This window comes from Pseudorca crassidens, chromosome 1 (assembly GCF_039906515.1).
Source record: "Pseudorca crassidens isolate mPseCra1 chromosome 1, mPseCra1.hap1, whole genome shotgun sequence".
Taxonomy (NCBI): domain Eukaryota; kingdom Metazoa; phylum Chordata; class Mammalia; order Artiodactyla; family Delphinidae; genus Pseudorca; species Pseudorca crassidens.
Window position 1 is genome coordinate 157,730,051 of NC_090296.1, and position 23,804 is coordinate 157,753,854.

Consider the following 23,804-nt stretch of genomic DNA (forward strand, 5'->3'; position numbering starts at 1 on the left):
ATGTTGCACCCGAGTACCAGGGGACAAAAACTGAGACACATTTGAACACGTTTCCCGATCACACGGTGGATCATACTCTGGGTTTCACGTGCATGTTTTAGCTGAAGGAAGAATCCCTTAAACCTGGAGAGTTGAGACCCATGGAATGGGTACCATGCAATATGACTTCAACGGTTCTGCATTGGCTCACCGAACCTCACCAATCCTATCACTGCTGCGCTTATGCCACTGTACACACGCTTGATTCTCTTTCGGAGACATATAAATCCATAGATTTTAAGATTCTTCCTAGTCAGGTATATTCTTAGACGTTTAATATGGGGTGTTGAGTCCTCTTCGTTGAGCAAGGAGTAGCTCTTGTCTATTACATATTTGGCTTATGGAACGGTATCTGTGCTAATTTCAATCTCTGGTTTTATGCAGAACCCCAACTCACCTTTCCCCTTAAGCAAGCATAAGTTGGTTTTCTACATTTGAGACCCTGTTATGTTTTGTAATTCAGTTCCTGTGTAGCCAAGTTTACATTCCGTGTAGTAGTGATATCTTATGATATTTCTTTTTCTGTGTGACTTATCTCACTTAGAATCATCGTACCTGAATCCACTCATTATGCTTCTACGGGCCTGATGACATAGATGTCATTGCTGAGTGATATTGCATTGTACGTAAGTACCACAACTTCTTTATCCATTTTTCGCTTTCTGTGATATTGAACTTGTACCGTAAACGAGGTTCTTGTAAACAGAGCCGTCCCAAACTTTGGGGTGGCTGTGTCTTTTTGATTTTAATTTCCCTAAGCTACAGGACCATAAGTGGCAGTGCCCTAGGCTCTGTTGCTTAGTTTTTTAGATGTTTCAGGAAACACCATACACTTCTCCAGAGTGGCTGTTGGCAATTTACATCCCGCCCATCAGCATAACAAGGCTCCCAGTTCTCCATGGCCTGTCCGGCCTTTCTGGATTTTACACTTTTTTCAGATGGCCCTTTTGACCGGGGGGCAGTGAGACTTCATTGTAGTGCAGATTTCCTTTGCAAGCTTGCTTGGTTGGCCAAAAAGGGCGTATGCGTTTTTTTCTGAATATATTCAGGAAAAAATGCATACGCCCTTTTTGGCCAAGTGCATCATTGTGGACGTTCTGCCTCTTTTCCTATGCTTTACATGCAATTCCAGTCTACCTCCTGAAATCGGTTTCCTGCAATTCTGCCCCGCTTTCAAGTCCTCTTGGCAGCCTTACTTCAATATATTTTTGGACGATAGCTGTCATTTTTAACTCTGCAGGTTTGTGAATTACAGTGCCCCTGAGCTCCTTTCTTCAACTCGCTTTCTTGTGAGCTGGCCGCAACACCGCAGGATTGCTTCAGGCCCTAGTGTGGTTCCGGCATGGCATGCTGAGCCTTTGCTTAATTCCTCTTCCTGGTGGGAAATGAGAGTTAAATTTGCCGTCCAGACACCTCCATCTAGTCTCTCATTGGTTCTCCCTATTCCTGTTCATTTTCCGCAGAAATTGCAAACTGGGCCAAACAGGAGGTTAAAGGCACTGACTCTCCAAGTGGAGAGAGTTTTAGTAAAGCGTCTGGAATGTTGCACCCGAGTACCAGGGGACGAAATCTGACACATTTGAACACGTTTCCCGATCACACGGTGGATCATACTCTGGGTTCCACATGCATGTTTTAGCTGAAGGAAGAATCCCTTAAACCTGGAGAGTTGAGACCCATGGAATGGGTACCATGCAATATGACTTCAAAGGGTCTGCATTTGCTCACCGAACCTCACCAATCCTATTACTGCTGCATTTATGCCTCTGTAGACACGCTTGATTCTCTTTCGGAGACATATAAATCCATAGGTTTTAAGATTCTTACTAGTCAGGTATATTCTTAGGCATTTAATATGGGGTGTTGAGTCCACTTTGTTGAGCAAGGAGTAGCTCTTGTCTATTACCTATTTGGCTTATGGAATGGTATCTGTGCTAATTTCAATCTCTGGTTTTATGCAGCACCCCAACTCACCTTTCCCCTTAAGCAAGCATAAGTTGGTTTTCTACATTTGAGATCCTGTTCTGTTTTGTAATTCAGTTCCTGTGTAGCCAAGTTTACATTCCGTGTATTAGTGATATCTTATGATGTTTCTTTTTCTGTGTGACTTATTTCACTTAGAATCATCGTACCTGAATCCACTCATTATGCTGCTACTGGCCTGATGACATAGATTTCATTCCTGAGTGATATTGCATTGTACGTAAGTACCACAACTTCTTTATCCATTTTTCACTTTCTGCGATATTGAACTTGTACCATAAACGAGATTCTTGTAAACAGAGCGGGCCCAAACTTTGGGGTGGCTGTGTCTTTTTGATTTTAATTTCCCTAAGCTATAGGACCATAAGTGGAAGTGCCCTAGGCTCTGTTGCTTTGTTTTGTAGATGTTTCAGGAAACACCATACACTTCTCCAGAGTGGCTGTTGGCAATTTACATCCCGCCCATCAGCATAACAAGGCTCCCAGTTCTCCATGGCCTGTCCTGCCTTTCTGGATTTTATACTTTTTTCAGATGGCCCTTTTGACCGGGGGGCAGTGAGACTTCATTGTAGTGCAGATTTCCTTTGCAAGCTTGCTTGGTTGGCCAAAAATGGCATATGCGTTTTTTCCTGAATATATTCAGGAAAAAACGCATACGCCCTTTTTGGCCAAGTGCATCATTGTGGACGTTCTGCCTCTTTTCCTATGCTTTACATGCAATTCCACTCTACCTCCTGAAATCGGTTTCCTGCAATTCTGCCCCGCTTTCAAGTCCTCTTGGCAGCCTTACTTCAATATATTTTTGGACGATAGCTGTCATTTTTAACTCTGCAGGTTTGTGAATTACAGTGCCCCTGAGCTCCTTTCTTCAACTCGCTTTCTTGTGAGCTGGCCGCAACACCGCAGGATTGCTTCAGGCCCTAGTGTGGTTCCGGCATGGCACGCTGAGCCTTTGGTTAATTCCTCTTCCTGGTGGGAAATGAGAGTTAAATTTGCCAATCCAGACACCTCCAGCTAGTCTCTCATTTGTTCTCCCTATTCCTGTTCATTTTCCGCAGAAATTGCAAACTGGGCCAAACAGGAGGTTAAAGGCACTGACTCTCCAAGTGGGGAGAGTTTTAGTAAAGCGTCTGGAATGTTGCACCCAAGTACCAGCGGAGAAAATCTGAGACACATTTGAACACGTTTCCCGATCACACGGTGGATCATACTCTGGGTTCCACATGCATGTTTTAGCTGAAGGAAGAATCCCTTAAACCTGGAGAGTTGAGACCCATGGAATGGCTGGCATGCAATATGACTTCAAAGGGTCTGCATTTGCTCATCAAACCTCACCAATCCTATCACTGCTGCGTTTATGCCGCTGTACACATGCTTGATTCTCTTTTGGAGACATATAAATCCATAGGTTTTAAGATTATTACTAGTCAGGTATATTCTTAGGCGATTAATATGGGGTGTAGAGTCCACTTCGTTGAGCAAGGAGTAGCTCTTGTCTATTACATATTTGGCTTATGGAATGGTATCTGTGCTAATTTCAATCTCTGGTTTTATGCAGAACCCCAACTCACCTTTCCCCTTAAGCAAGCATAAGTTGGTTTTCTACATTTAAGACCGTGTTCTGTTTTGTAATTCAGTTTCTGTGTAGCCAAGTTTTCATTCCGTGTAGTAGTGATATCTTATGATGTTTCTTTTTCTGTGTGACTTATCTCACTTAGAATCATCGTACCTGAATCCACTCATTATGCTGCTACGGGCCTGATGATATAGATTTCATTACTGAGTGATATTGCATTGTACGTAAGTACCACAAATTCTTTATCCATTTTTCACCTTCTGTGATATTGAATTTGTACTGTAAATGAGGTTCTTGTAAACAGAACCATCCCAAACTTTGGGGTGGCTGTGTCTTTTTGATTTTAATTTCCCTAAGCTATAGGACCATAAGTGGAAGTGCCCTAGGCTCTGTTGCTTTGTTTTTTAGATGTTTCAGGAAACACCATACACTTCTCCAGAGTGGCTGTTGGCAATTTACATCCCGCCCATCAGCATAACAAGGCTCCCAGTTCTCCATGGCCTGTCCGGGCTTTCTGGATTTTAAACTTTTTTCAGATGGCCCTTTTGACTGGGGGGCAGTGAGACTTCATTGTAGTGCAGATTTCCTTTGCAAGCTTGCTTGGTTGGCCAAAAAGGGCGTATGCGTTTTTTCCTGAATATATTCAGGAAAAAACGCATACGCCCTTTTTGGCCAAGTGCATCATTGTGGACGTTCTGCCTCTTTTCCTATGCTTTACATGCAATTCCAGTCTACCTCCTGAAATCGGTTTCCTGCAATTCTGCCCCGCTTTCAAGTCCTCTTGGCAGCCTTACTTCAATATATTTTTGGACGATAGCTGTCATTTATAACTCTGCAGGTTTGTGAATTACAGTGCCCCTGAGCTCCTTTCTTCAACTCGCTTTCTTGTGAGCTGGCCGCAACACCGCAGGATTGCTTCAGGCCCTAGTGTCGTTCCGGCATGGCACGCTGAGCCTTTGGTTAATTCCTCTTCCTGGTGGGAAATGAGAGTTAAATTTGCCCGTCCAGACACCTCCAGCTAGTCTCTCACTGGTTCTCCCTATTCCTGTTCATCTTCCGCAAATATTGCAAACTGGGCCAAACAGGAGGTTAAAGGCACTGACTCTCCAAGTGGGGAGAGTGTTAGTAAAGCGTCTGGAATGTTGCACCCGAGTACCAGGGGACAAAACCTGAGACACATTTGAACACGTTTCCCAATCACATGGTGGATCATACTCTGGGTTCCACATGCATGTTTTAGCTGAAGGAAGAATCCCTTAAACCTGGAGAGTTGAGACCCATGGAATGGGTACCATGCAATATGACTTCAAAGGTTCTGCATTGGCTCACCGAACCTCACCAATCCTATCACTGCTGCGCTTATGCCACTGTACACACGCTTGATTCTCTTTCGGAGACATATAAATCCATAGGTTTTAAGATTCTTCCTAGTCAGGTATATTCTTAGACGTTTAATATGGGGTGTTGAGTCCTCTTCGTTGAGCAAGGAGTAGCTCTTGTCTATTACATATTTGGCTTATGGAACGGTATCTGTGCTAATTTCAATCTCTGGTTTTATGCAGCACCCCAACTCACCTTTCCCCTTAAGCAAGCATAAGTTGGTTTTCTACATTTGAGACCTTGTTCTCTTTTGTAATTCAGTTCCTGTGTAGCCAAGTTTACATTCCGTGTATTAGTGATATCTTATGATGTTTCTTTTTCTGTGTGACTTATCTCACTTAGAATCATCGTACCTGAATCCACTCATTATGCTGCTATGGGCCTGATGACATAGATTTCATTGCTGAGTGATATTGCATTGTACGTAAGTACCACAACTTCTTTATCCATTTTTCGCTTTCTGTGATATTGAACTTGTACTGTAAACGAGGTTCTTGTAAACAGAGCCGTCCCAAACTTTGGGGTGGCTGTGTCTTTTTGATTTTAATTTCCCTAAGCTATAGGACCATAAGTGGAAGTGCCCTAGGCTCTGTTGCTTTGTTTTTTAGATGTTTCAGGAAACACCATACACTTCTCCAGAGTGGCTGTTGGCAATTTACATCCCGCCCATCAGCATAACAAGGCTCCCAGTTCTCCATGGCCTGTCCGGCCTTTCTGGATTTTACACTTTTTTCAGATGGCCCTTTTGACTGGTGGGCAGTGAGACTTCATTGTAGTGCAGATTTCCTTTGCAAGCTTGCTTGGTTGGCCAAAAAGGGCGTATGCGTTTTTTCCTGAATATATTCAGGAAAAAACGCATACGCCCTTTTTGGCCAAGTGCATCATTTTGGACATTCTGTCTCTTTTCCTATGCTTTACATGCAATTCCAGTCTACCTCCTGAAATCGGTTTCCTGCAATTCTGCCCCGCTTTCAAGTCCTCTTGGCAGCCTTACTTCAATATATTTTTGGACGATAGCTGTCATTTTTAACTCTGCAGGTTTGTGAATTACAGTGCCCCTGAGCTCCTTTCTTCAACTCGCTTTCTTGTGAGCTGGCCGCAACACCGCAGGATTGCTTCAGGCCCTAGTGTGGTTCCGGCATGGCATGCTGAGCCTTTGGTTAATTCCTCTTCCTGGTGGGAAATGAGAGTTAAATTTGCCCGTCCAGACACCTCCATCTAGTCTCTCATTGGTTCTCCCTATTCCTGTTCATTTTCCGCAGAAATTGCAAACTGGGCCAAACAGGAGGTTAAAGGCACTGACTCTCCAAGTGGAGAGAGTGTTAGTAAAGCGTCTGGAATGTTGCACCCGAGTACCAGGGGATGAAATCTGACACATTTGAACACGTTTCCCGATCACACGGTGGATCATACTCTGGGTTCCACATGCATGTTTTAGCTGAAGGAAGAATCCCTTAAACCTGGAGAGTTGAGACCCATGGAATGGGTACCATGCTATATGACTTCAAGGGGTCTGCATTTGCTCACCGAACCTCACCAATCCTATTACTGCTGCATTTATGCCTCTGTAGACACGCTTGATTCTCTTTCGGAGACATATAAATCCATAGGTTTTAAGATTATTACTAGTCAGGTATATTCTTAGGCATTTAATATGGGGTGTTGAGTCCACTTTGTTGAGCAAGGAGTAGCTCTTGTCTATTACCTATTTGGCTTATGGAATGGTATCTGTGCTAATTTCAATCTCTGGTTTTATGCAGAACCCCAACTCACCTTTCCCCTTAAGCAAGCATAAGTTGGTTTTCTACATTTGAGATCCTGTTCTGTTTTGTAATTCAGTTCCTGTGTAGCCAAGTTTACATTCCGTGTAGTAGTGATATCTTATGATGTTTCTTTTTCTGTGTGACTTATTTCACTTAGAATCATCGTACCTGAATCCACTCATTATGCTGCTACGGGCCTGATGACATAGATTTCATTCCTGAGTGATATTGCATTGTACGTAAGTACCACAACTTCTTTATCCATTTTTCGCTTTCTGTGATATTGAACTTGTACCGTAAACGAGGTTCTTGTAAACAGAGCTGTCCCAAACTTTGGGGTGACTGTGTCTTTTTGATTTTAATTTCCCTAAGCTATAGGACCATAAGTGGAAATGTCCTAGGCTCTGTTGCTTTGTTTTTTAGATGTTTCAGGAAACACCATACACTTCTCCAGAGTGGCTGTTGGCAATTTACATCCCGCCCATCAGCATAACAAGGCTCCCAGTTCTCCATGGCCTGTCCTGCCTTTCTGTATTTTACACTTTTTTCAGATGGCCCTTTTGACCGGGGGGCAGTGAGACTTCATTGTAGTGCAGATTTCCTTTGCAAGCTTGCTTGGTTGGCCAAAAAGGGCGTATGCGTTTTTTCCTGAATATATTCAGGAAAAAACGCATACGCCCTTTTTGGCCAAGTGAATCATTGTGGACGTTCTGCCTCTTTTCCTATGCTTTACATGCAATTCCAGTCTACCTCCTGAAACCGGTTTCCTGCAATTCTGCCCCGCTTTCAAGTCCTCTTGGCAGCCTTACTTCAATATATTTTTGGACGATAGCTGTCATTTATAACTCTGCAGGTTTGTGAATTACAGTGCCCCTGAGCTCCTTTCTTCAACTCGCTTTCTTGTGAGCTGGCCGCAACACCGCAGCATTGCTTCAGGCCCTAGTGTGGTTCCGGAATGGCATGCTGAGCCTTTGGTTAATTCCTCTTCCTGGTGGGAAATGAGAGTTAAATTTGCCCGTCCAGACACCTCCAGCTAGTCTCTCATTGGTTCTCCCTATTCCTGTTCATTTTCCGCAGAAATTGCAAACTGGGCCAAACAGGAGGTTAAAGGCACTGACTCTCCAAGTGGGGAGAGTGTTAGTAAAGCGTCTGGAATGTTGCACCCGAGTACCAGGGGACGAAACCTGAGACACATTTGAACACGTTTCCCGATCACACGGTGGATCATACTCTGGGTTCCAAATGCATGTTTTAGCTGAAGGAAGAATCCCTTAAACCTGGAGAGTTGAGACCCATGGAATGGGTACCATGCAATATGACTTCAAAGGGTCTGCATTTGCTCACCGAACCTCACCAATCCTATCACTGCTGCGTTTATGCCGCTGTACACACGCTTGATTCTCTTTCGGAGACATAGAAATCCATAGGTTTTAAGATTCTTACTAGTCAGGTATATTCTTAGGCGTTTAATATGGGGTGTTGAGTCCTCTTCGTTGAGCAAGGAGTAGCTCTTGTCTATTACATATTTGGCTTATGGAACGGTATCTGTGCTAATTTCAATCTCTGGTTTTATGCAGCACCCCAACTCACCTTTCCCCTTAAGCAAGCATAAGTTGGTTTTCTACATTTGAGACCCTGTTCTGTTTTGTAATTCTGTTCCTGTGTAGCCAAGTTTACATTCCGTGTAGTAGTGATATCTTATGATGTTTCTTTTTCTGTGTGACTTATCTCACTTAGAATCATCGTACCTGAATCCACTCATTATGCTGCTATGGGCCTGATGACATAGATTTCATTGCTGAGTGATATTGCATTGTACGTACCTACCACAACTTCTTTATCCATTTTTCACTTTCTGTGATATTGAACTTGTACCATAAACGAGATTCTTGTAAACAGAGCCGGCCCAAACTTTGGGGTGGCTGTGTCTTTTTGATTTTAATTTCCCTAAGCTATAGGACCATAAGTGGAAGTGCCCTAGGCTCTGTTGCTTTGTTTTTTAGATGTTTCAGGAAACACCATACACTTCTCCAGAGTGGCTGTTGGCAATTTACATCCCGCCCATCAGCATAACAAGGCTCCCAGTTCTCCATGGCCTGTCCTGCCTTTCTGGATTTTACACTTTTTTCAGATGGCCCTTTTGACCGGGGGGCAGTGAGACTTCATTGTACTGCAGATTTCCTTTGCAAGCTTGCTTGGTTGGCCAAAAAGGGCGTATGCGTTTTTTCCTGAATATATTCAGGAAAAAACGCATACGCCCTTTTTGGCCAAGTGCATCATTGTGGACGTTCTGCCTCTTTTCCTATGCTTTACATGCAATTCCAGTCTACCTCCTGAAATCGGTTTCCTGCAATTCTGCCCCGCTTTCAAGTCCTCTTGGCAGCCTTACTTCAATATATTTTTGGACGATAGCTGTCATTTTTAACTCTGCAGGTTTGTGAATTACAGTGCCCCTGAGCTCCTTTCTTCAACTCGCTTTCTTGTGAGCTGGCCGCAACACCGCAGGATTGCTTCAGGCCCTAGTGTGGTTCCGGCATGTCACGCTGAGCCTTTGGTTAATTCCTCTTCCTGGTGGGAAATGAGAGTTAAATTTGCCCGTCCAGACACCTCCAGCTAGTGTCTCATTGGTTCTCCCTATTCCTGTTCATCTTCCGCAGAAATTGCAAACTGGGCCAAACAGGAGGTTAAAGGCACTGACTCTCCAAGTGGGGAGAGTGTTAGTAAAGCGTCTGGAATGTTGCACCCGAGTACCAGGGGACGAAAAGTGAGACATTTGAACACGTTTCCCGATCACACGGTGGATCATACTCTGGGTTCCACATGCATGTTTTAGGTGAAGGAAGAATCCCTTAAACCTGGAGAGTTGAGACCCATGGAATGGGTACCATGCAATATGACTTCAAAGGTTCTGCATTGGCTCACCGAACCTCACCAATCCTATCACTGCTGTGCTTATGCCACTGTACACACGCTTGATTCCCTTTCGGAGACATATAAATCCATAGGTTTTAAGATTATTACTAGTCAGGTATATTCCTAGACGTTTAATATGGGGTGTTGAGTCCTCTTCGTTGAGCAAGGAGTAGCTCTTGTCTATTACATATTTGGCTTATGGAACGGTATCTGTGCTAATTTCAATCTCTGGTTTTATGCAGCACCCCAACTCACCTTTCCCCTTAAGCAAGCATAAGTTGGTTTTCTACATTTGAGACCTTGTTCTCTTTTGTAATTCAGTTACTGTGTAGCCAAGTTTACATTCCGTGTATTAGTGATATCTTATGATGTTTCTTTTTCTCTGTGACTTATCTCACTTAGAATCATCGTAGCTGAATCCACTCATTATGCTGCTATGGGCCTGATGACATAGATTTCATTGCTGAGTGATATTGCATTGTACGTAAGTACCACAACTTCTTTATCCATTTTTCGCTTTCTGTGATATTGAACTTGTACTGTAAACGAGGTTCTTGTAAACAGAGCCGTCCCAAACTTTGGGGTGGCTGTGTCTTTTTGATTTTAATTTCCCTAAGCTATAGGACCATAAGTGGAAGTGCCCTAGGCTCTGTTGCTTTGTTTTTTAGATGTTTCAGGAAACACCATACACTTCTCCAGAGTGGCTGTTGGCAATTTACATCCCGCCCATCAGCATAACAAGGCTCCCAGTTCTCCATGGCCTGTCCGGCCTTTCTGGATTTTACACTTTTTTCAGATGGACCTTTTGACTGGTGGGCAGTGAGACTTCATTGTAGTGCAGATTTCCTTTGCAAGCTTGCTTGGTTGGCCAAAAAGGGCGTATGCGTTTTTTCCTGAATATATTCAGGAAAAAACGCATACGCCCTTTTTGGCCAAGTGCATCATTGTGGACATTCTGTCTCTTTTCCTATGCTTTACATGCAATTCCAGTCTACCTCCTGAAATCGGATTCCTGCAATTCTGCCCCGCTTTCGAGTCCTCTTGGCAGCCTTACTTCAATATATTTTTGGATGATAGCTGTCATTTTTAACTCTGCAGGTTTGTGAATTACAGTGCCCCTGAGCTCCTTTCTTCAACTCGCTTTCTTGTGAGCTGGCCGCAACACCGCAGGATTGCTTCAGGCCCTAGTGTGGTTCCGGCATGACACGCTGAGCCTTTGGTTAATTCCTCTTCCTGGTGGGAAATGAGAGTTAAATTTGCCCGTCCAGACACCTCCAGCTAGTCTCTCATTGGTTCTCCCTATTCCTGTTCATCTTCCGCAGAAATTGCAAACTGGGCCAAACAGGAGGTTAAAGGCACTGACTCTCCAAGTGGGGAGAGTGTTAGTAAAGCGTCTGGAATGTTGCACCCGAGTACCAGGGGACGAAAAGTGAGACATTTGAACACGTTTCCCGATCACACGGTGGATCATACTCTGGGTTCCACATGCATGTTTTAGGTGAAGGAAGAATCCCTTAAACCTGGAGAGTTGAGACCCATGGAATGGGTACCATGCAATATGACTTCAAAGGTTCTGCATTGGCTCACCGAACCTCACCAATCCTATCACTGCTGTGCTTATGCCACTGTACACACGCTTGATTCCCTTTCGGAGACATATAAATCCATAGGTTTTAAGATTATTACTAGTCAGGTATATTCCTAGACGTTTAATATGGGGTGTTGAGTCCTCTTCGTTGAGCAAGGAGTAGCTCTTGTCTATTACATATTTGGCTTATGGAACGGTATCTGTGCTAATTTCAATCTCTGGTTTTATGCAGCACCCCAACTCACCTTTCCCCTTAAGCAAGCATAAGTTGGTTTTCTACATTTGAGACCTTGTTCTCTTTTGTAATTCAGTTACTGTGTAGCCAAGTTTACATTCCGTGTATTAGTGATATCTTATGATGTTTCTTTTTCTCTGTGACTTATCTCACTTAGAATCATCGTACCTGAATCCACTCATTATGCTGCTATGGGCCTGATGACATAGATTTCATTGCTGAGTGATATTGCATTGTACGTAAGTACCACAACTTCTTTATCCATTTTTCGCTTTCTGTGATATTGAACTTGTACTGTAAACGAGGTTCTTGTAAACAGAGCCGTCCCAAACTTTGGGGTGGCTGTGTCTTTTTGATTTTAATTTCCCTAAGCTATAGGACCATAAGTGGAAGTGCCCTAGGCTCTGTTGCTTTGTTTTTTAGATGTTTCAGGAAACACCATACACTTCTCCAGAGTGGCTGTTGGCAATTTACATCCCGCCCATCAGCATAACAAGGCTCCCAGTTCTCCATGGCCTGTCCGGCCTTTCTGGATTTTACACTTTTTTCAGATGGACCTTTTGACTGGTGGGCAGTGAGACTTCATTGTAGTGCAGATTTCCTTTGCAAGCTTGCTTGGTTGGCCAAAAAGGGCGTATGCGTTTTTTCCTGAATATATTCAGGAAAAAACGCATACGCCCTTTTTGGCCAAGTGCATCATTGTGGACATTCTGTCTCTTTTCCTATGCTTTACATGCAATTCCAGTCTACCTCCTGAAATCGGATTCCTGCAATTCTGCCCCGCTTTCGAGTCCTCTTGGCAGCCTTACTTCAATATATTTTTGGATGATAGCTGTCATTTTTAACTCTGCAGGTTTGTGAATTACAGTGCCCCTGAGCTCCTTTCTTCAACTCGCTTTCTTGTGAGCTGGCCGCAACACCGCAGGATTGCTTCAGGCCCTAGTGTGGTTCCGGCATGACACGCTGAGCCTTTGGTTAATTCCTCTTCCTGGTGGGAAATGAGAGTTAAATTTGCCCGTCCAGACACCTCCAGCTAGTCTCTCATTGGTTCTCCCTATTCCTGTTCATTTTCCGCAGAAATGGCAAACTGGGCCAAACAGGAGGTTAAAGGCACTGACTCTCCAAGTGGGGAGAGTTTTAGTAAAGCGTCTGGAATGTTGCACCCGAGTACCAGGGGACGAAAACTGAGACACATTTGAACACGTTTCCCGATCACACGGTCGATCATACTCTGGGTTCCACATGCATGTTTTAGCTGAAGGAAGAATCCCTTAAACCTGGAGAGTTGAGACCCATGGAATGGGTACCATGCAATATGACTTCAAAGGGTCTGCATTTGCTCACCGAACCTCACCAATCCTATCACTGCTGCATTTATGCCGCTGTAGACACGCTTGATTCTCTTTCGGAGACATATAAATCCATAGGTTTTAAGATTTTTACCAGTCAGGTATATTCTTAGGCATTTAATATGGGGTGTTGAGTCCACTTCGTTGAGCAAGGAGTAGCTCTTGTCTATTACCTATTTGGCTTATGGAATGGTATCTGTGCTAATTTCAATCTCTGGTTTTATGCAGAACCCCAACTCACCTTTCCCCTTAAGCAAGCATAAGTTGGTTTTCTACATTTGAGATCCTGTTCTGTTTTGTAATTCAGTTCCTGTGTAGCCAAGTTTACATTCCGTGTATTAGTGATATCTTATGATGTTTCTTTTTCTGTGTGACTTATCTCACTTAGAATCATCGTACCTGAATCCACTCATTATGCTGCTATGGGCCTGATGACATAGATTTCATTGCTGAGTGATATTGCATTGTACGTAAGTACCACAACTTCTTTATCCATTTTTCGCTTTCTGTGATATTGAACTTGTACCGTAAACGAGGTTCTTGTAAACAGAGCCGTCCCAAACTTTGGGGTGGCTGTGTCTTTTTGATTTTAATTTCCCTAAGCTATAGGACCATAAGTGGAAGTGCCCTAGGCTCTGTTGCTTTGTTTTTTAGATGTTTCAGGAAACACCATACACTTCTCCAGAGTGGCTGTTGGCAATTTACATCCCGCCCATCAGCATGACAAGGCTCCCAGTTCTCCATGGCCTGTCCTGCCTTTCTGGATTTTACACTTTTTTCAGATGGCCCTTTTGACCGGGGGGCAGTGAGACTTCATTGTAGTGCAGATTTCCTTTGCAAGCTTGCTTGGTTGGCCAAAAAGGGCGTATGCGTTTTTTCCTGAATATATTCAGGAAAAAACGCATACGCCCTTTTTGGCCAAGTGCATCATTGTGGACGTTCTGCCTCTTTCCTATGCTTCACATGTAATTCCAGTCTACCTCCTGAAATCGGATTCCTGCAATTCTGCCTCGCTTTCGAGTCCTCTTGGCAGCCTTACTTCAATATATTTTTGAACGATAGCTGTCATTTATAACTCTGCAGGTTTGTGAATTACAGTGCCCCTGAGCTCCTTTCTTCAACTCGCTTTCTTGTGAGCTGGCCGCAACACCGCAGGATTGCTTCAGGCCCTAGTGTGGTTCCGGCATGGCACGCTGAGCCTTTGGTTAATTCCTCTTCCTGGTGGGAAATGAGAGTTAAATTTGCCCGTCCAGACACCTCCAGCTAGTCTCTCATTGGTTCTCCCTATTCCTGTTCATTTTCCGCAGAAATTGCAAACTGGGCCAAACAGGAGGTTAAAGGCACTCACTCTCCAAGTGGAGAGAGTTTTAGTAAAGCGTCTGGAATGTTGCACCCGAGTACCAGGGGACAAAAACTGAGACACATTTGAACACGTTTCCCGATCACACGGTGGATCATACTCTGGGTTTCACGTGCATGTTTTAGCTGAAGGAAGAATCCCTTAAACCTGGAGAGTTGAGACCCATGGAATGGGTACCATGCAATATGACTTCAACGGTTCTGCATTGGCTCACCGAACCTCACCAATCCTATCACTGCTGCGCTTATGCCACTGTACACACGCTTGATTCTCTTTCGGAGACATATAAATCCATAGATTTTAAGATTCTTCCTAGTCAGGTATATTCTTAGACGTTTAATATGGGGTGTTGAGTCCTCTTCGTTGAGCAAGGAGTAGCTCTTGTCTATTACATATTTGGCTTATGGAACGGTATCTGTGCTAATTTCAATCTCTGGTTTTATGCAGAACCCCAACTCACCTTTCCCCTTAAGCAAGCATAAGTTGGTTTTCTACATTTGAGACCCTGTTATGTTTTGTAATTCAGTTCCTGTGTAGCCAAGTTTACATTCCGTGTAGTAGTGATATCTTATGATATTTCTTTTTCTGTGTGACTTATCTCACTTAGAATCATCGTACCTGAATCCACTCATTATGCTTCTACGGGCCTGATGACATAGATGTCATTGCTGAGTGATATTGCATTGTACGTAAGTACCACAACTTCTTTATCCATTTTTCGCTTTCTGTGATATTGAACTTGTACCGTAAACGAGGTTCTTGTAAACAGAGCCGTCCCAAACTTTGGGGTGGCTGTGTCTTTTTGATTTTAATTTCCCTAAGCTACAGGACCATAAGTGGCAGTGCCCTAGGCTCTGTTGCTTAGTTTTTTAGATGTTTCAGGAAACACCATACACTTCTCCAGAGTGGCTGTTGGCAATTTACATCCCGCCCATCAGCATAACAAGGCTCCCAGTTCTCCATGGCCTGTCCGGCCTTTCTGGATTTTACACTTTTTTCAGATGGCCCTTTTGACCGGGGGGCAGTGAGACTTCATTGTAGTGCAGATTTCCTTTGCAAGCTTGCTTGGTTGGCCAAAAAGGGCGTATGCGTTTTTTTCTGAATATATTCAGGAAAAAATGCATACGCCCTTTTTGGCCAAGTGCATCATTGTGGACGTTCTGCCTCTTTTCCTATGCTTTACATGCAATTCCAGTCTACCTCCTGAAATCGGTTTCCTGCAATTCTGCCCCGCTTTCAAGTCCTCTTGGCAGCCTTACTTCAATATATTTTTGGACGATAGCTGTCATTTTTAACTCTGCAGGTTTGTGAATTACAGTGCCCCTGAGCTCCTTTCTTCAACTCGCTTTCTTGTGAGCTGGCCGCAACACCGCAGGATTGCTTCAGGCCCTAGTGTGGTTCCGGCATGGCATGCTGAGCCTTTGCTTAATTCCTCTTCCTGGTGGGAAATGAGAGTTAAATTTGCCGTCCAGACACCTCCATCTAGTCTCTCATTGGTTCTCCCTATTCCTGTTCATTTTCCGCAGAAATTGCAAACTGGGCCAAACAGGAGGTTAAAGGCACTGACTCTCCAAGTGGAGAGAGTTTTAGTAAAGCGTCTGGAATGTTGCACCCGAGTACCAGGGGACGAAATCTGACACATTTGAACACGTTTCCCGATCACACGGTGGATCATACTCTGGGTTCCACATGCATGTTTTAGCTGAAGGAAGAATCCCTTAAACCTGGAGAGTTGAGACCCATGGAATGGGTACCATGCAATATGACTTCAAAGGGTCTGCATTTGCTCACCGAACCTCACCAATCCTATTACTGCTGCATTTATGCCTCTGTAGACACGCTTGATTCTCTTTCGGAGACATATAAATCCATAGGTTTTAAGATTCTTACTAGTCAGGTATATTCTTAGGCATTTAATATGGGGTGTTGAGTCCACTTTGTTGAGCAAGGAGTAGCTCTTGTCTATTACCTATTTGGCTTATGGAATGGTATCTGTGCTAATTTCAATCTCTGGTTTTATGCAGCACCCCAACTCACCTTTCCCCTTAAGCAAGCATAAGTTGGTTTTCTACATTTGAGATCCTGTTCTGTTTTGTAATTCAGTTCCTGTGTAGCCAAGTTTACATTCCGTGTATTAGTGATATCTTATGATGTTTCTTTTTCTGTGTGACTTATTTCACTTAGAATCATCGTACCTGAATCCACTCATTATGCTGCTACTGGCCTGATGACATAGATTTCATTCCTGAGTGATATTGCATTGTACGTAAGTACCACAACTTCTTTATCCATTTTTCACTTTCTGCGATATTGAACTTGTACCATAAACGAGATTCTTGTAAACAGAGCGGGCCCAAACTTTGGGGTGGCTGTGTCTTTTTGATTTTAATTTCCCTAAGCTATAGGACCATAAGTGGAAGTGCCCTAGGCTCTGTTGCTTTGTTTTGTAGATGTTTCAGGAAACACCATACACTTCTCCAGAGTGGCTGTTGGCAATTTACATCCCGCCCATCAGCATAACAAGGCTCCCAGTTCTCCATGGCCTGTCCTGCCTTTCTGGATTTTATACTTTTTTCAGATGGCCCTTTTGACCGGGGGGCAGTGAGACTTCATTGTAGTGCAGATTTCCTTTGCAAGCTTGCTTGGTTGGCCAAAAATGGCATATGCGTTTTTTCCTGAATATATTCAGGAAAAAACGCATACGCCCTTTTTGGCCAAGTGCATCATTGTGGACGTTCTGCCTCTTTTCCTATGCTTTACATGCAATTCCACTCTACCTCCTGAAATCGGTTTCCTGCAATTCTGCCCCGCTTTCAAGTCCTCTTGGCAGCCTTACTTCAATATATTTTTGGACGATAGCTGTCATTTTTAACTCTGCAGGTTTGTGAATTACAGTGCCCCTGAGCTCCTTTCTTCAACTCGCTTTCTTGTGAGCTGGCCGCAACACCGCAGGATTGCTTCAGGCCCTAGTGTGGTTCCGGCATGGCACGCTGAGCCTTTGGTTAATTCCTCTTCCTGGTGGGAAATGAGAGTTAAATTTGCCAATCCAGACACCTCCAGCTAGTCTCTCATTTGTTCTCCCTATTCCTGTTCATTTTCCGCAGAAATTGCAAACTGGGCCAAACAGGAGGTTAAAGGCACTGACTCTCCAAGTGGGGAGAGTTTTAGTAAAGCGTCTGGAATGTTGCACCCAAGTACCAGCGGAGAAAATCTGAGACACATTTGAACACGTTTCCCGATCACACGGTGGATCATACTCTGGGTTCCACATGCATGTTTTAGCTGAAGGAAGAATCCCTTAAACCTGGAGAGTTGAGACCCATGGAATGGCTGGCATGCAATATGACTTCAAAGGGTCTGCATTTGCTCATCAAACCTCACCAATCCTATCACTGCTGCGTTTATGCCGCTGTACACATGCTTGATTCTCTTTTGGAGACATATAAATCCATAGGTTTTAAGATTATTACTAGTCAGGTATATTCTTAGGCGATTAATATGGGGTGTAGAGTCCACTTCGTTGAGCAAGGAGTAGCTCTTGTCTATTACATATTTGGCTTATGGAATGGTATCTGTGCTAATTTCAATCTCTGGTTTTATGCAGAACCCCAACTCACCTTTCCCCTTAAGCAAGCATAAGTTGGTTTTCTACATTTGAGACCGTGTTCTGTTTTGTAATTCAGTTTCTGTGTAGCCAAGTTTACATTCCGTGTAGTAGTGATATCTTATGATGTTTCTTTTTCTGTGTGACTTATCTCACTTAGAATCATCGTACCTGAATCCACTCATTATGCTGCTACGGGCCTGATGATATAGATTTCATTGCTGAGTGATATTGCATTGTACGTAAGTACCACAAATTCTTTATCCATTTTTCACCTTCTGTGATATTGAATTTGTACTGTAAATGAGGTTCTTGTAAACAGAGCCGTCCCAAACTTTGGGGTGGCTGTGTCTTTTTGATTTTAATTTCCCTAAGCTATAGGACCATAAGTGGAAGTGCCCTAGGCTCTGTTGCTTTGTTTTTTAGATGTTTCAGGAAACACCATACACTTCTCCAGAGTGGCTGTTGGCAATTTACATCCCGCCCATCAGCATAACAAGGCTCCCAGTTCTCCATGGCCTGTCCTGCCTTTCTGGATTTTACACTTTTTTCAGATGGCCCTTTTGACCGGGGGGCAGTGAGACTTCATTGTAGTGCAGATTTCCTTTGCAAGCTTGCTTGGTTGGCCAAAAAGGGCGTATGCGTTTTTTCCTGAATATATTCAGGAAAAAACGCATACGCCCTTTTTGGCCAAGTGCATCATTGTGGACGTTCTGCCTCTTTTCATATGCTTTACATGCAATTCCAGTCTAACTCCTGAAATCGGTTTCCTGCAATTCTGCCCCGCTTTCAAGTCCTCTTGGCAGCCTTACTTCAATATATTTTTGGACGATAGCTGTCATTTTTAACTCTGCAGGTTTGTGAATTACAGTGCCCCTGAGCTCCTTTCTTCAACTCGCTTTCTTGTGAGCTGGCCGCAACACTGCAGGATTGCTTCAGGCCCTAGTGTGGTTCCGGCATGGCACGCTGAGCCTTTGGTTAATTCCTCTTCCTGGTGGGAAATGAGAGTTACATTTGCCCGTCCAGACACCTCCAGCTAGTCTCTCATTTGTTCTCCCTATTCCTGTTCATTTTCCGCAGAAATTGCAAACTGGGCCAAACAGGAGGTTAAAGGCACTGACTCTCCAAGTGGGGAGAGTTTTAGTAAAGCGTCTGGAATGTTGCACCCAAGTACCAGCGGAGAAAATCTGAGACACATTTGAACACGTTTCCCGATCACATGGTGGATCATACTCTGGGTTCCACATGCATGTTTTAGCTGAAGGAAGAATCCCTTAAACCTGGAGAGTTGAGACCCATGGAATGGCTAGCATGCAATATGACTTCAAAGGGTCTGCATTTGCTCATCAAACCTCACCAATCCTATCACTGCTGCGTTTATGCCGCTGTACACATGCTTGATTCTGTTTTGGAGACATATAAATCCATAGGTTTTAAGATTATTACTAGTCAGGTATATTCTTAGGCGATTAATATGGGGTGTAGAGTCCACTTCGTTGAGCAAGGAGTAGCTCTTGTCTATTACATATTTGGCTTATGGAATGGTATCTGTGCTAATTTCAATCTCTGGTTTTATGCAGAACCCCAACTCACCTTTCCCCTTAAGCAAGCATAAGTTGGTTTTCTACATTTAAGACCGTGTTCTGTTTTGTAATTCAGTTTCTGTGTAGCCAAGTTTTCATTCCGTGTAGTAGTGATATCTTATGATGTTTCTTTTTCTGTGTGACTTATCTCACTTAGAATCATCGTACCTGAATCCACTCATTATGCTGCTACGGGCCTGATGATATAGATTTCATTACTGAGTGATATTGCATTGTACGTAAGTACCACAAATTCTTTATCCATTTTTCACCTTCTGTGATATTGAATTTGTACTGTAAATGAGGTTCTTGTAAACAGAACCATCCCAAACTTTGGGGTGGCTGTGTCTTTTTGATTTTAATTTCCCTAAGCTATAGGACCATAAGTGGAAGTGCCCTAGGCTCTGTTGCTTTGTTTTTTAGATGTTTCAGGAAACACCATACACTTCTCCAGAGTGGCTGTTGGCAATTTACATCCCGCCCATCAGCATAACAAGGCTCCCAGTTCTCCATGGCCTGTCCGGGCTTTCTGGATTTTAAACTTTTTTCAGATGGCCCTTTTGACTGGGGGGCAGTGAGACTTCATTGTAGTGCAGATTTCCTTTGCAAGCTTGCTTGGTTGGCCAAAAAGGGCGTATGCGTTTTTTCCTGAATATATTCAGGAAAAAACGCATACGCCCTTTTTGGCCAAGTGCATCATTGTGGACGTTCTGCCTCTTTTCCTATGCTTTACATGCAATTCCAGTCTACCTCCTGAAATCGGTTTCCTGCAATTCTGCCCCGCTTTCAAGTCCTCTTGGCAGCCTTACTTCAATATATTTTTGGACGATAGCTGTCATTTATAACTCTGCAGGTTTGTGAATTACAGTGCCCCTGAGCTCCTTTCTTCAACTCGCTTTCTTGTGAGCTGGCCGCAACACCGCAGGATTGCTTCAGGCCCTAGTGTCGTTCCGGCATGGCACGCTGAGCCTTTGGTTAATTCCTCTTCCTGGTGGGAAATGAGAGTTAAATTTGCCCGTCCAGACACCTCCAGCTAGTCTCTCACTGGTTCTCCCTATTCCTGTTCATCTTCCGCAAATATTGCAAACTGGGCCAAACAGGAGGTTAAAGGCACTGACTCTCCAAGTGGGGAGAGTGTTAGTAAAGCGTCTGGAATGTTGCACCCGAGTACCAGGGGACAAAACCTGAGACACATTTGAACACGTTTCCCAATCACATGGTGGATCATACTCTGGGTTCCACATGCATGTTTTAGCTGAAGGAAGAATCCCTTAAACCTGGAGAGTTGAGACCCATGGAATGGGTACCATGCAATATGACTTCAAAGGTTCTGCATTGGCTCACCGAACCTCACCAATCCTATCACTGCTGCGCTTATGCCACTGTACACACGCTTGATTCTCTTTCGGAGACATATAAATCCATAGGTTTTAAGATTCTTCCTAGTCAGGTATATTCTTAGACGTTTAATATGGGGTGTTGAGTCCTCTTCGTTGAGCAAGGAGTAGCTCTTGTCTATTACACATTTGGCTTATGGAATGGTATCTGTGCTAATTTCAATCTCTGGTTTTATGCAGCACCCCAACTCACCTTTCCCCTTAAGCAAGCATAAGTTGGTTTTCTACATTTGAGATCCTGTTCTGTTTTGTAATTCAGTTCCTGTGTAGCCAAGTTTACATTCCGTGTAGTAGTGATATCTTATGATGTTTCTTTTTCTGTGTGACTTATCTCACTTAGAATCATCGTACCTGAATCCACTCATTATGCTGCTATGGGCCTGATGACATAGATTTCATTGCTGAGTGATATTGCATTGTACGTAAGTACCACAACTTCTTTATCCATTTTTCGCTTTCTGTGATATTGAACTTGTACCGTAAACGAGGATCTTGTAAACAGAGCCGTCCCAAACTTTGGGGTGGCTGTGTCTTTTTGATTTTAATTTCCCTAAGCTATAGGACCATAAGTGGAAGTGCCCTAGGCTCTTTTGCTTTGTTTTTTAGATGTTTCAGGAAACACCATACACTTCTCCAGAGTGGCTGTTGGCAATTTACATCCCGCCCATCAGCATAACAAGGCTCCCAGTTCTCCATGGCCTGTCCGGCCTTTCTGGATTTTACACTTTTTTCAGATGGCCCTTTTGACTGGGGGGCAGTGAGACTTCATTGTAGTGCAGATTTCCTTTGCAAGCTTGCTTGGTTGGCCAAAAAGGGCGTATGCGTTTTTTCCTGAATATATTCAGGAAAAAACGCATACGCCCTTTTTGGCCAAGTGCATCATTGTGGACATTCTGTCTCTTTTCCTATGCTTTACATGCAATTCCAGTCTACCTTCTGAAATCGGATTCCTTCAATTCTGCCCCGCTTTCCAGTCCTCTTGGCAGCCTTACTTCAATATATTTTTGGACGATAGCTGTCATTTATAACTCTGCAGGTTTGTGAATTACAGTGCCCCTGAGCTCCTTTCTTCAACTCGCTTTCTTGTGAGCTGGCTGCAACACCGCAGGATTGCTTCAGGCCCTAGTGTGGTTCCGGCATGGCACGCTGAGCCTTTGGTTAATTCCTCTTCCTGGTGGGAAATGAGAGATAAATTTGCCCATCCAGACACCTCCAGCTAGTCTCTCATTGGTTCTCTCTATTCCTGTTCATTTTCCGCAGAAATTGTAAACTGGGCCAAACAGGAGGTTAAAGGCACTGACTCTCCAAGTGGGGAGAGTGTTAGTAAAGCGTATGGAATGTTGCACCCGAGTACCAGGGGACAAAAACTGAGACACATTTGAACACGTTTCCCGATCACACGGTGGATCATACTCTGGGTTCCACATGCATGTTTTAGCTGAAGGAAGAATCCCTTAAACCTGGAGAGTTGAGACCCATGGAATGGCTACCATGCAATATGACTTCAAAGGGTCTGCATTTGCTCATCAAACCTCACCAATCCTATCACTGCTGCGTTTATGCCGCTGTACACATGCTTGATTCTCTTTTGGAGACATATAACTCCATAGGTTTTAAGATTATTACTAGTCAGGTATATTCTTAGGCGATTAATATGGGGTGTAGAGTCCACTTCGTTGAGCAAGGAGTAGCTCTTGTCTATTACATATTTGGCTTATGGAATGGTATCTGTGCTAATTTCAATCTCTGGTTTTATGCAGAACCCCAACTCACCTTTCCCCTTAAGCAAGCATAAGTTGGTTTTCTACATTTGAGACCGTGTTCTGTTTTGTAATTCAGTTTCTGTGTAGCCAAGTTTACATTCCGTGTAGTAGTGATATCTTATGATGTTTCTTTTTCTGTGTGACTTATCTCACTTAGAATCATCGTACCTGAATCCACTCATTATGCTGCTACGGGCCTGATGATATAGATTTCATTGCTGAGTGATATTGCATTGTACGTAAGTACCACAAATTCTTTATCCATTTTTCACCTTCTGCGATATTGAATTTGTACTGTAAATGAGGTTCTTGTAAACAGAGCCGTCCCAAACTTTGGGGTGGCTGTGTCTTTTTGATTTTAATTTCCCTAAGCTATAGGACCATAAGTGGAAGTGCCTTAGGCTCTGTTGCTTTGTTTTTTAGATGTTTCAGGAAACACCATACACTTCTCCAGAGTGGCTGTTGGCAATTTACATCCCGCCCATCAGCATAACAAGGCTCCCAGTTCTCCATGGCCTGTCCTGCCTTTCTGGATTTTACACTTTTTTCAGATGGCCCTTTTGACCGGGGGGCAGTGAGACTTCATTGTAGTGCAGATTTCCTTTGCAAGCTTGCTTGGTTGGCCAAAAAGGGCGTATGCGTTTTTTCCTGAATATATTCAGGAAAAAACGCATACGCCCTTTTTGGCCAAGTGCATCATTGTGGACGTTCTGCCTCTTTTCCTATGCTTTACATGCAATTCCACTCTACCTCCTGAAATCGGTTTCCTGCAATTCTGCCCCGCTTTCAAGTCCTCTTGGCAGCCTTACTTCAATATATTTTTGGACGATAGCTGTCATTTATAACTCTGCAGGTTTGTGAATTACAGTGCCCCTGAGCTCCTTTCTTCAACTCGCTTTCTTGTGAGCTGGCCGCAACACCGCAGGATTGCTTCAGGCCCTAGTGTCGTTCCGGCATGGCACGCTGAGCCTTTGGTTAATTCCTCTTCCTGGTGGGAAATGAGAGTTAAATTTGCCCGTCCAGACACCTCCAGCTAGTCTCTCACTGGTTCTCCCTATTCCTGTTCATCTTCCGCAAATATTGCAAACTGGGCCAAACAGGAGGTTAAAGGCACTGACTCTCCAAGTGGGGAGAGTGTTAGTAAAGCGTCTGGAATGTTGCACCCGAGTACCAGGGGACAAAACCTGAGACACATTTGAACACGTTTCCCAATCACATGGTGGATCATACTCTGGGTTCCACATGCATGTTTTAGCTGAAGGAAGAATCCC

The 23,804-nt window shown here is 43.7% G+C and overlaps 1 long non-coding RNA gene across 13 annotated transcripts in view; it reads left to right on the top strand.

Moving 5' to 3' along the window:
- Nucleotides 1–576: 576 nt before the first annotated feature.
- Nucleotides 577–23,804, top strand: part of LOC137203500 (uncharacterized) — an 838,571-nt gene continuing 815,343 nt past the window's right edge. For 10 of the 13 annotated variants that reach the window (XR_010933157.1, XR_010933227.1, XR_010933175.1 and 7 more), the window contains exons 1-2: nt 577–669; nt 14,794–14,875. This is a non-coding gene — a long non-coding RNA (uncharacterized lncRNA). Of the gene's footprint in view, nt 670–14,793; nt 14,880–23,804 lie in introns of all 13 variants that reach the window. The other 3 variants (XR_010933161.1, XR_010933240.1, XR_010933206.1) reach the window with 1 other exon arrangement.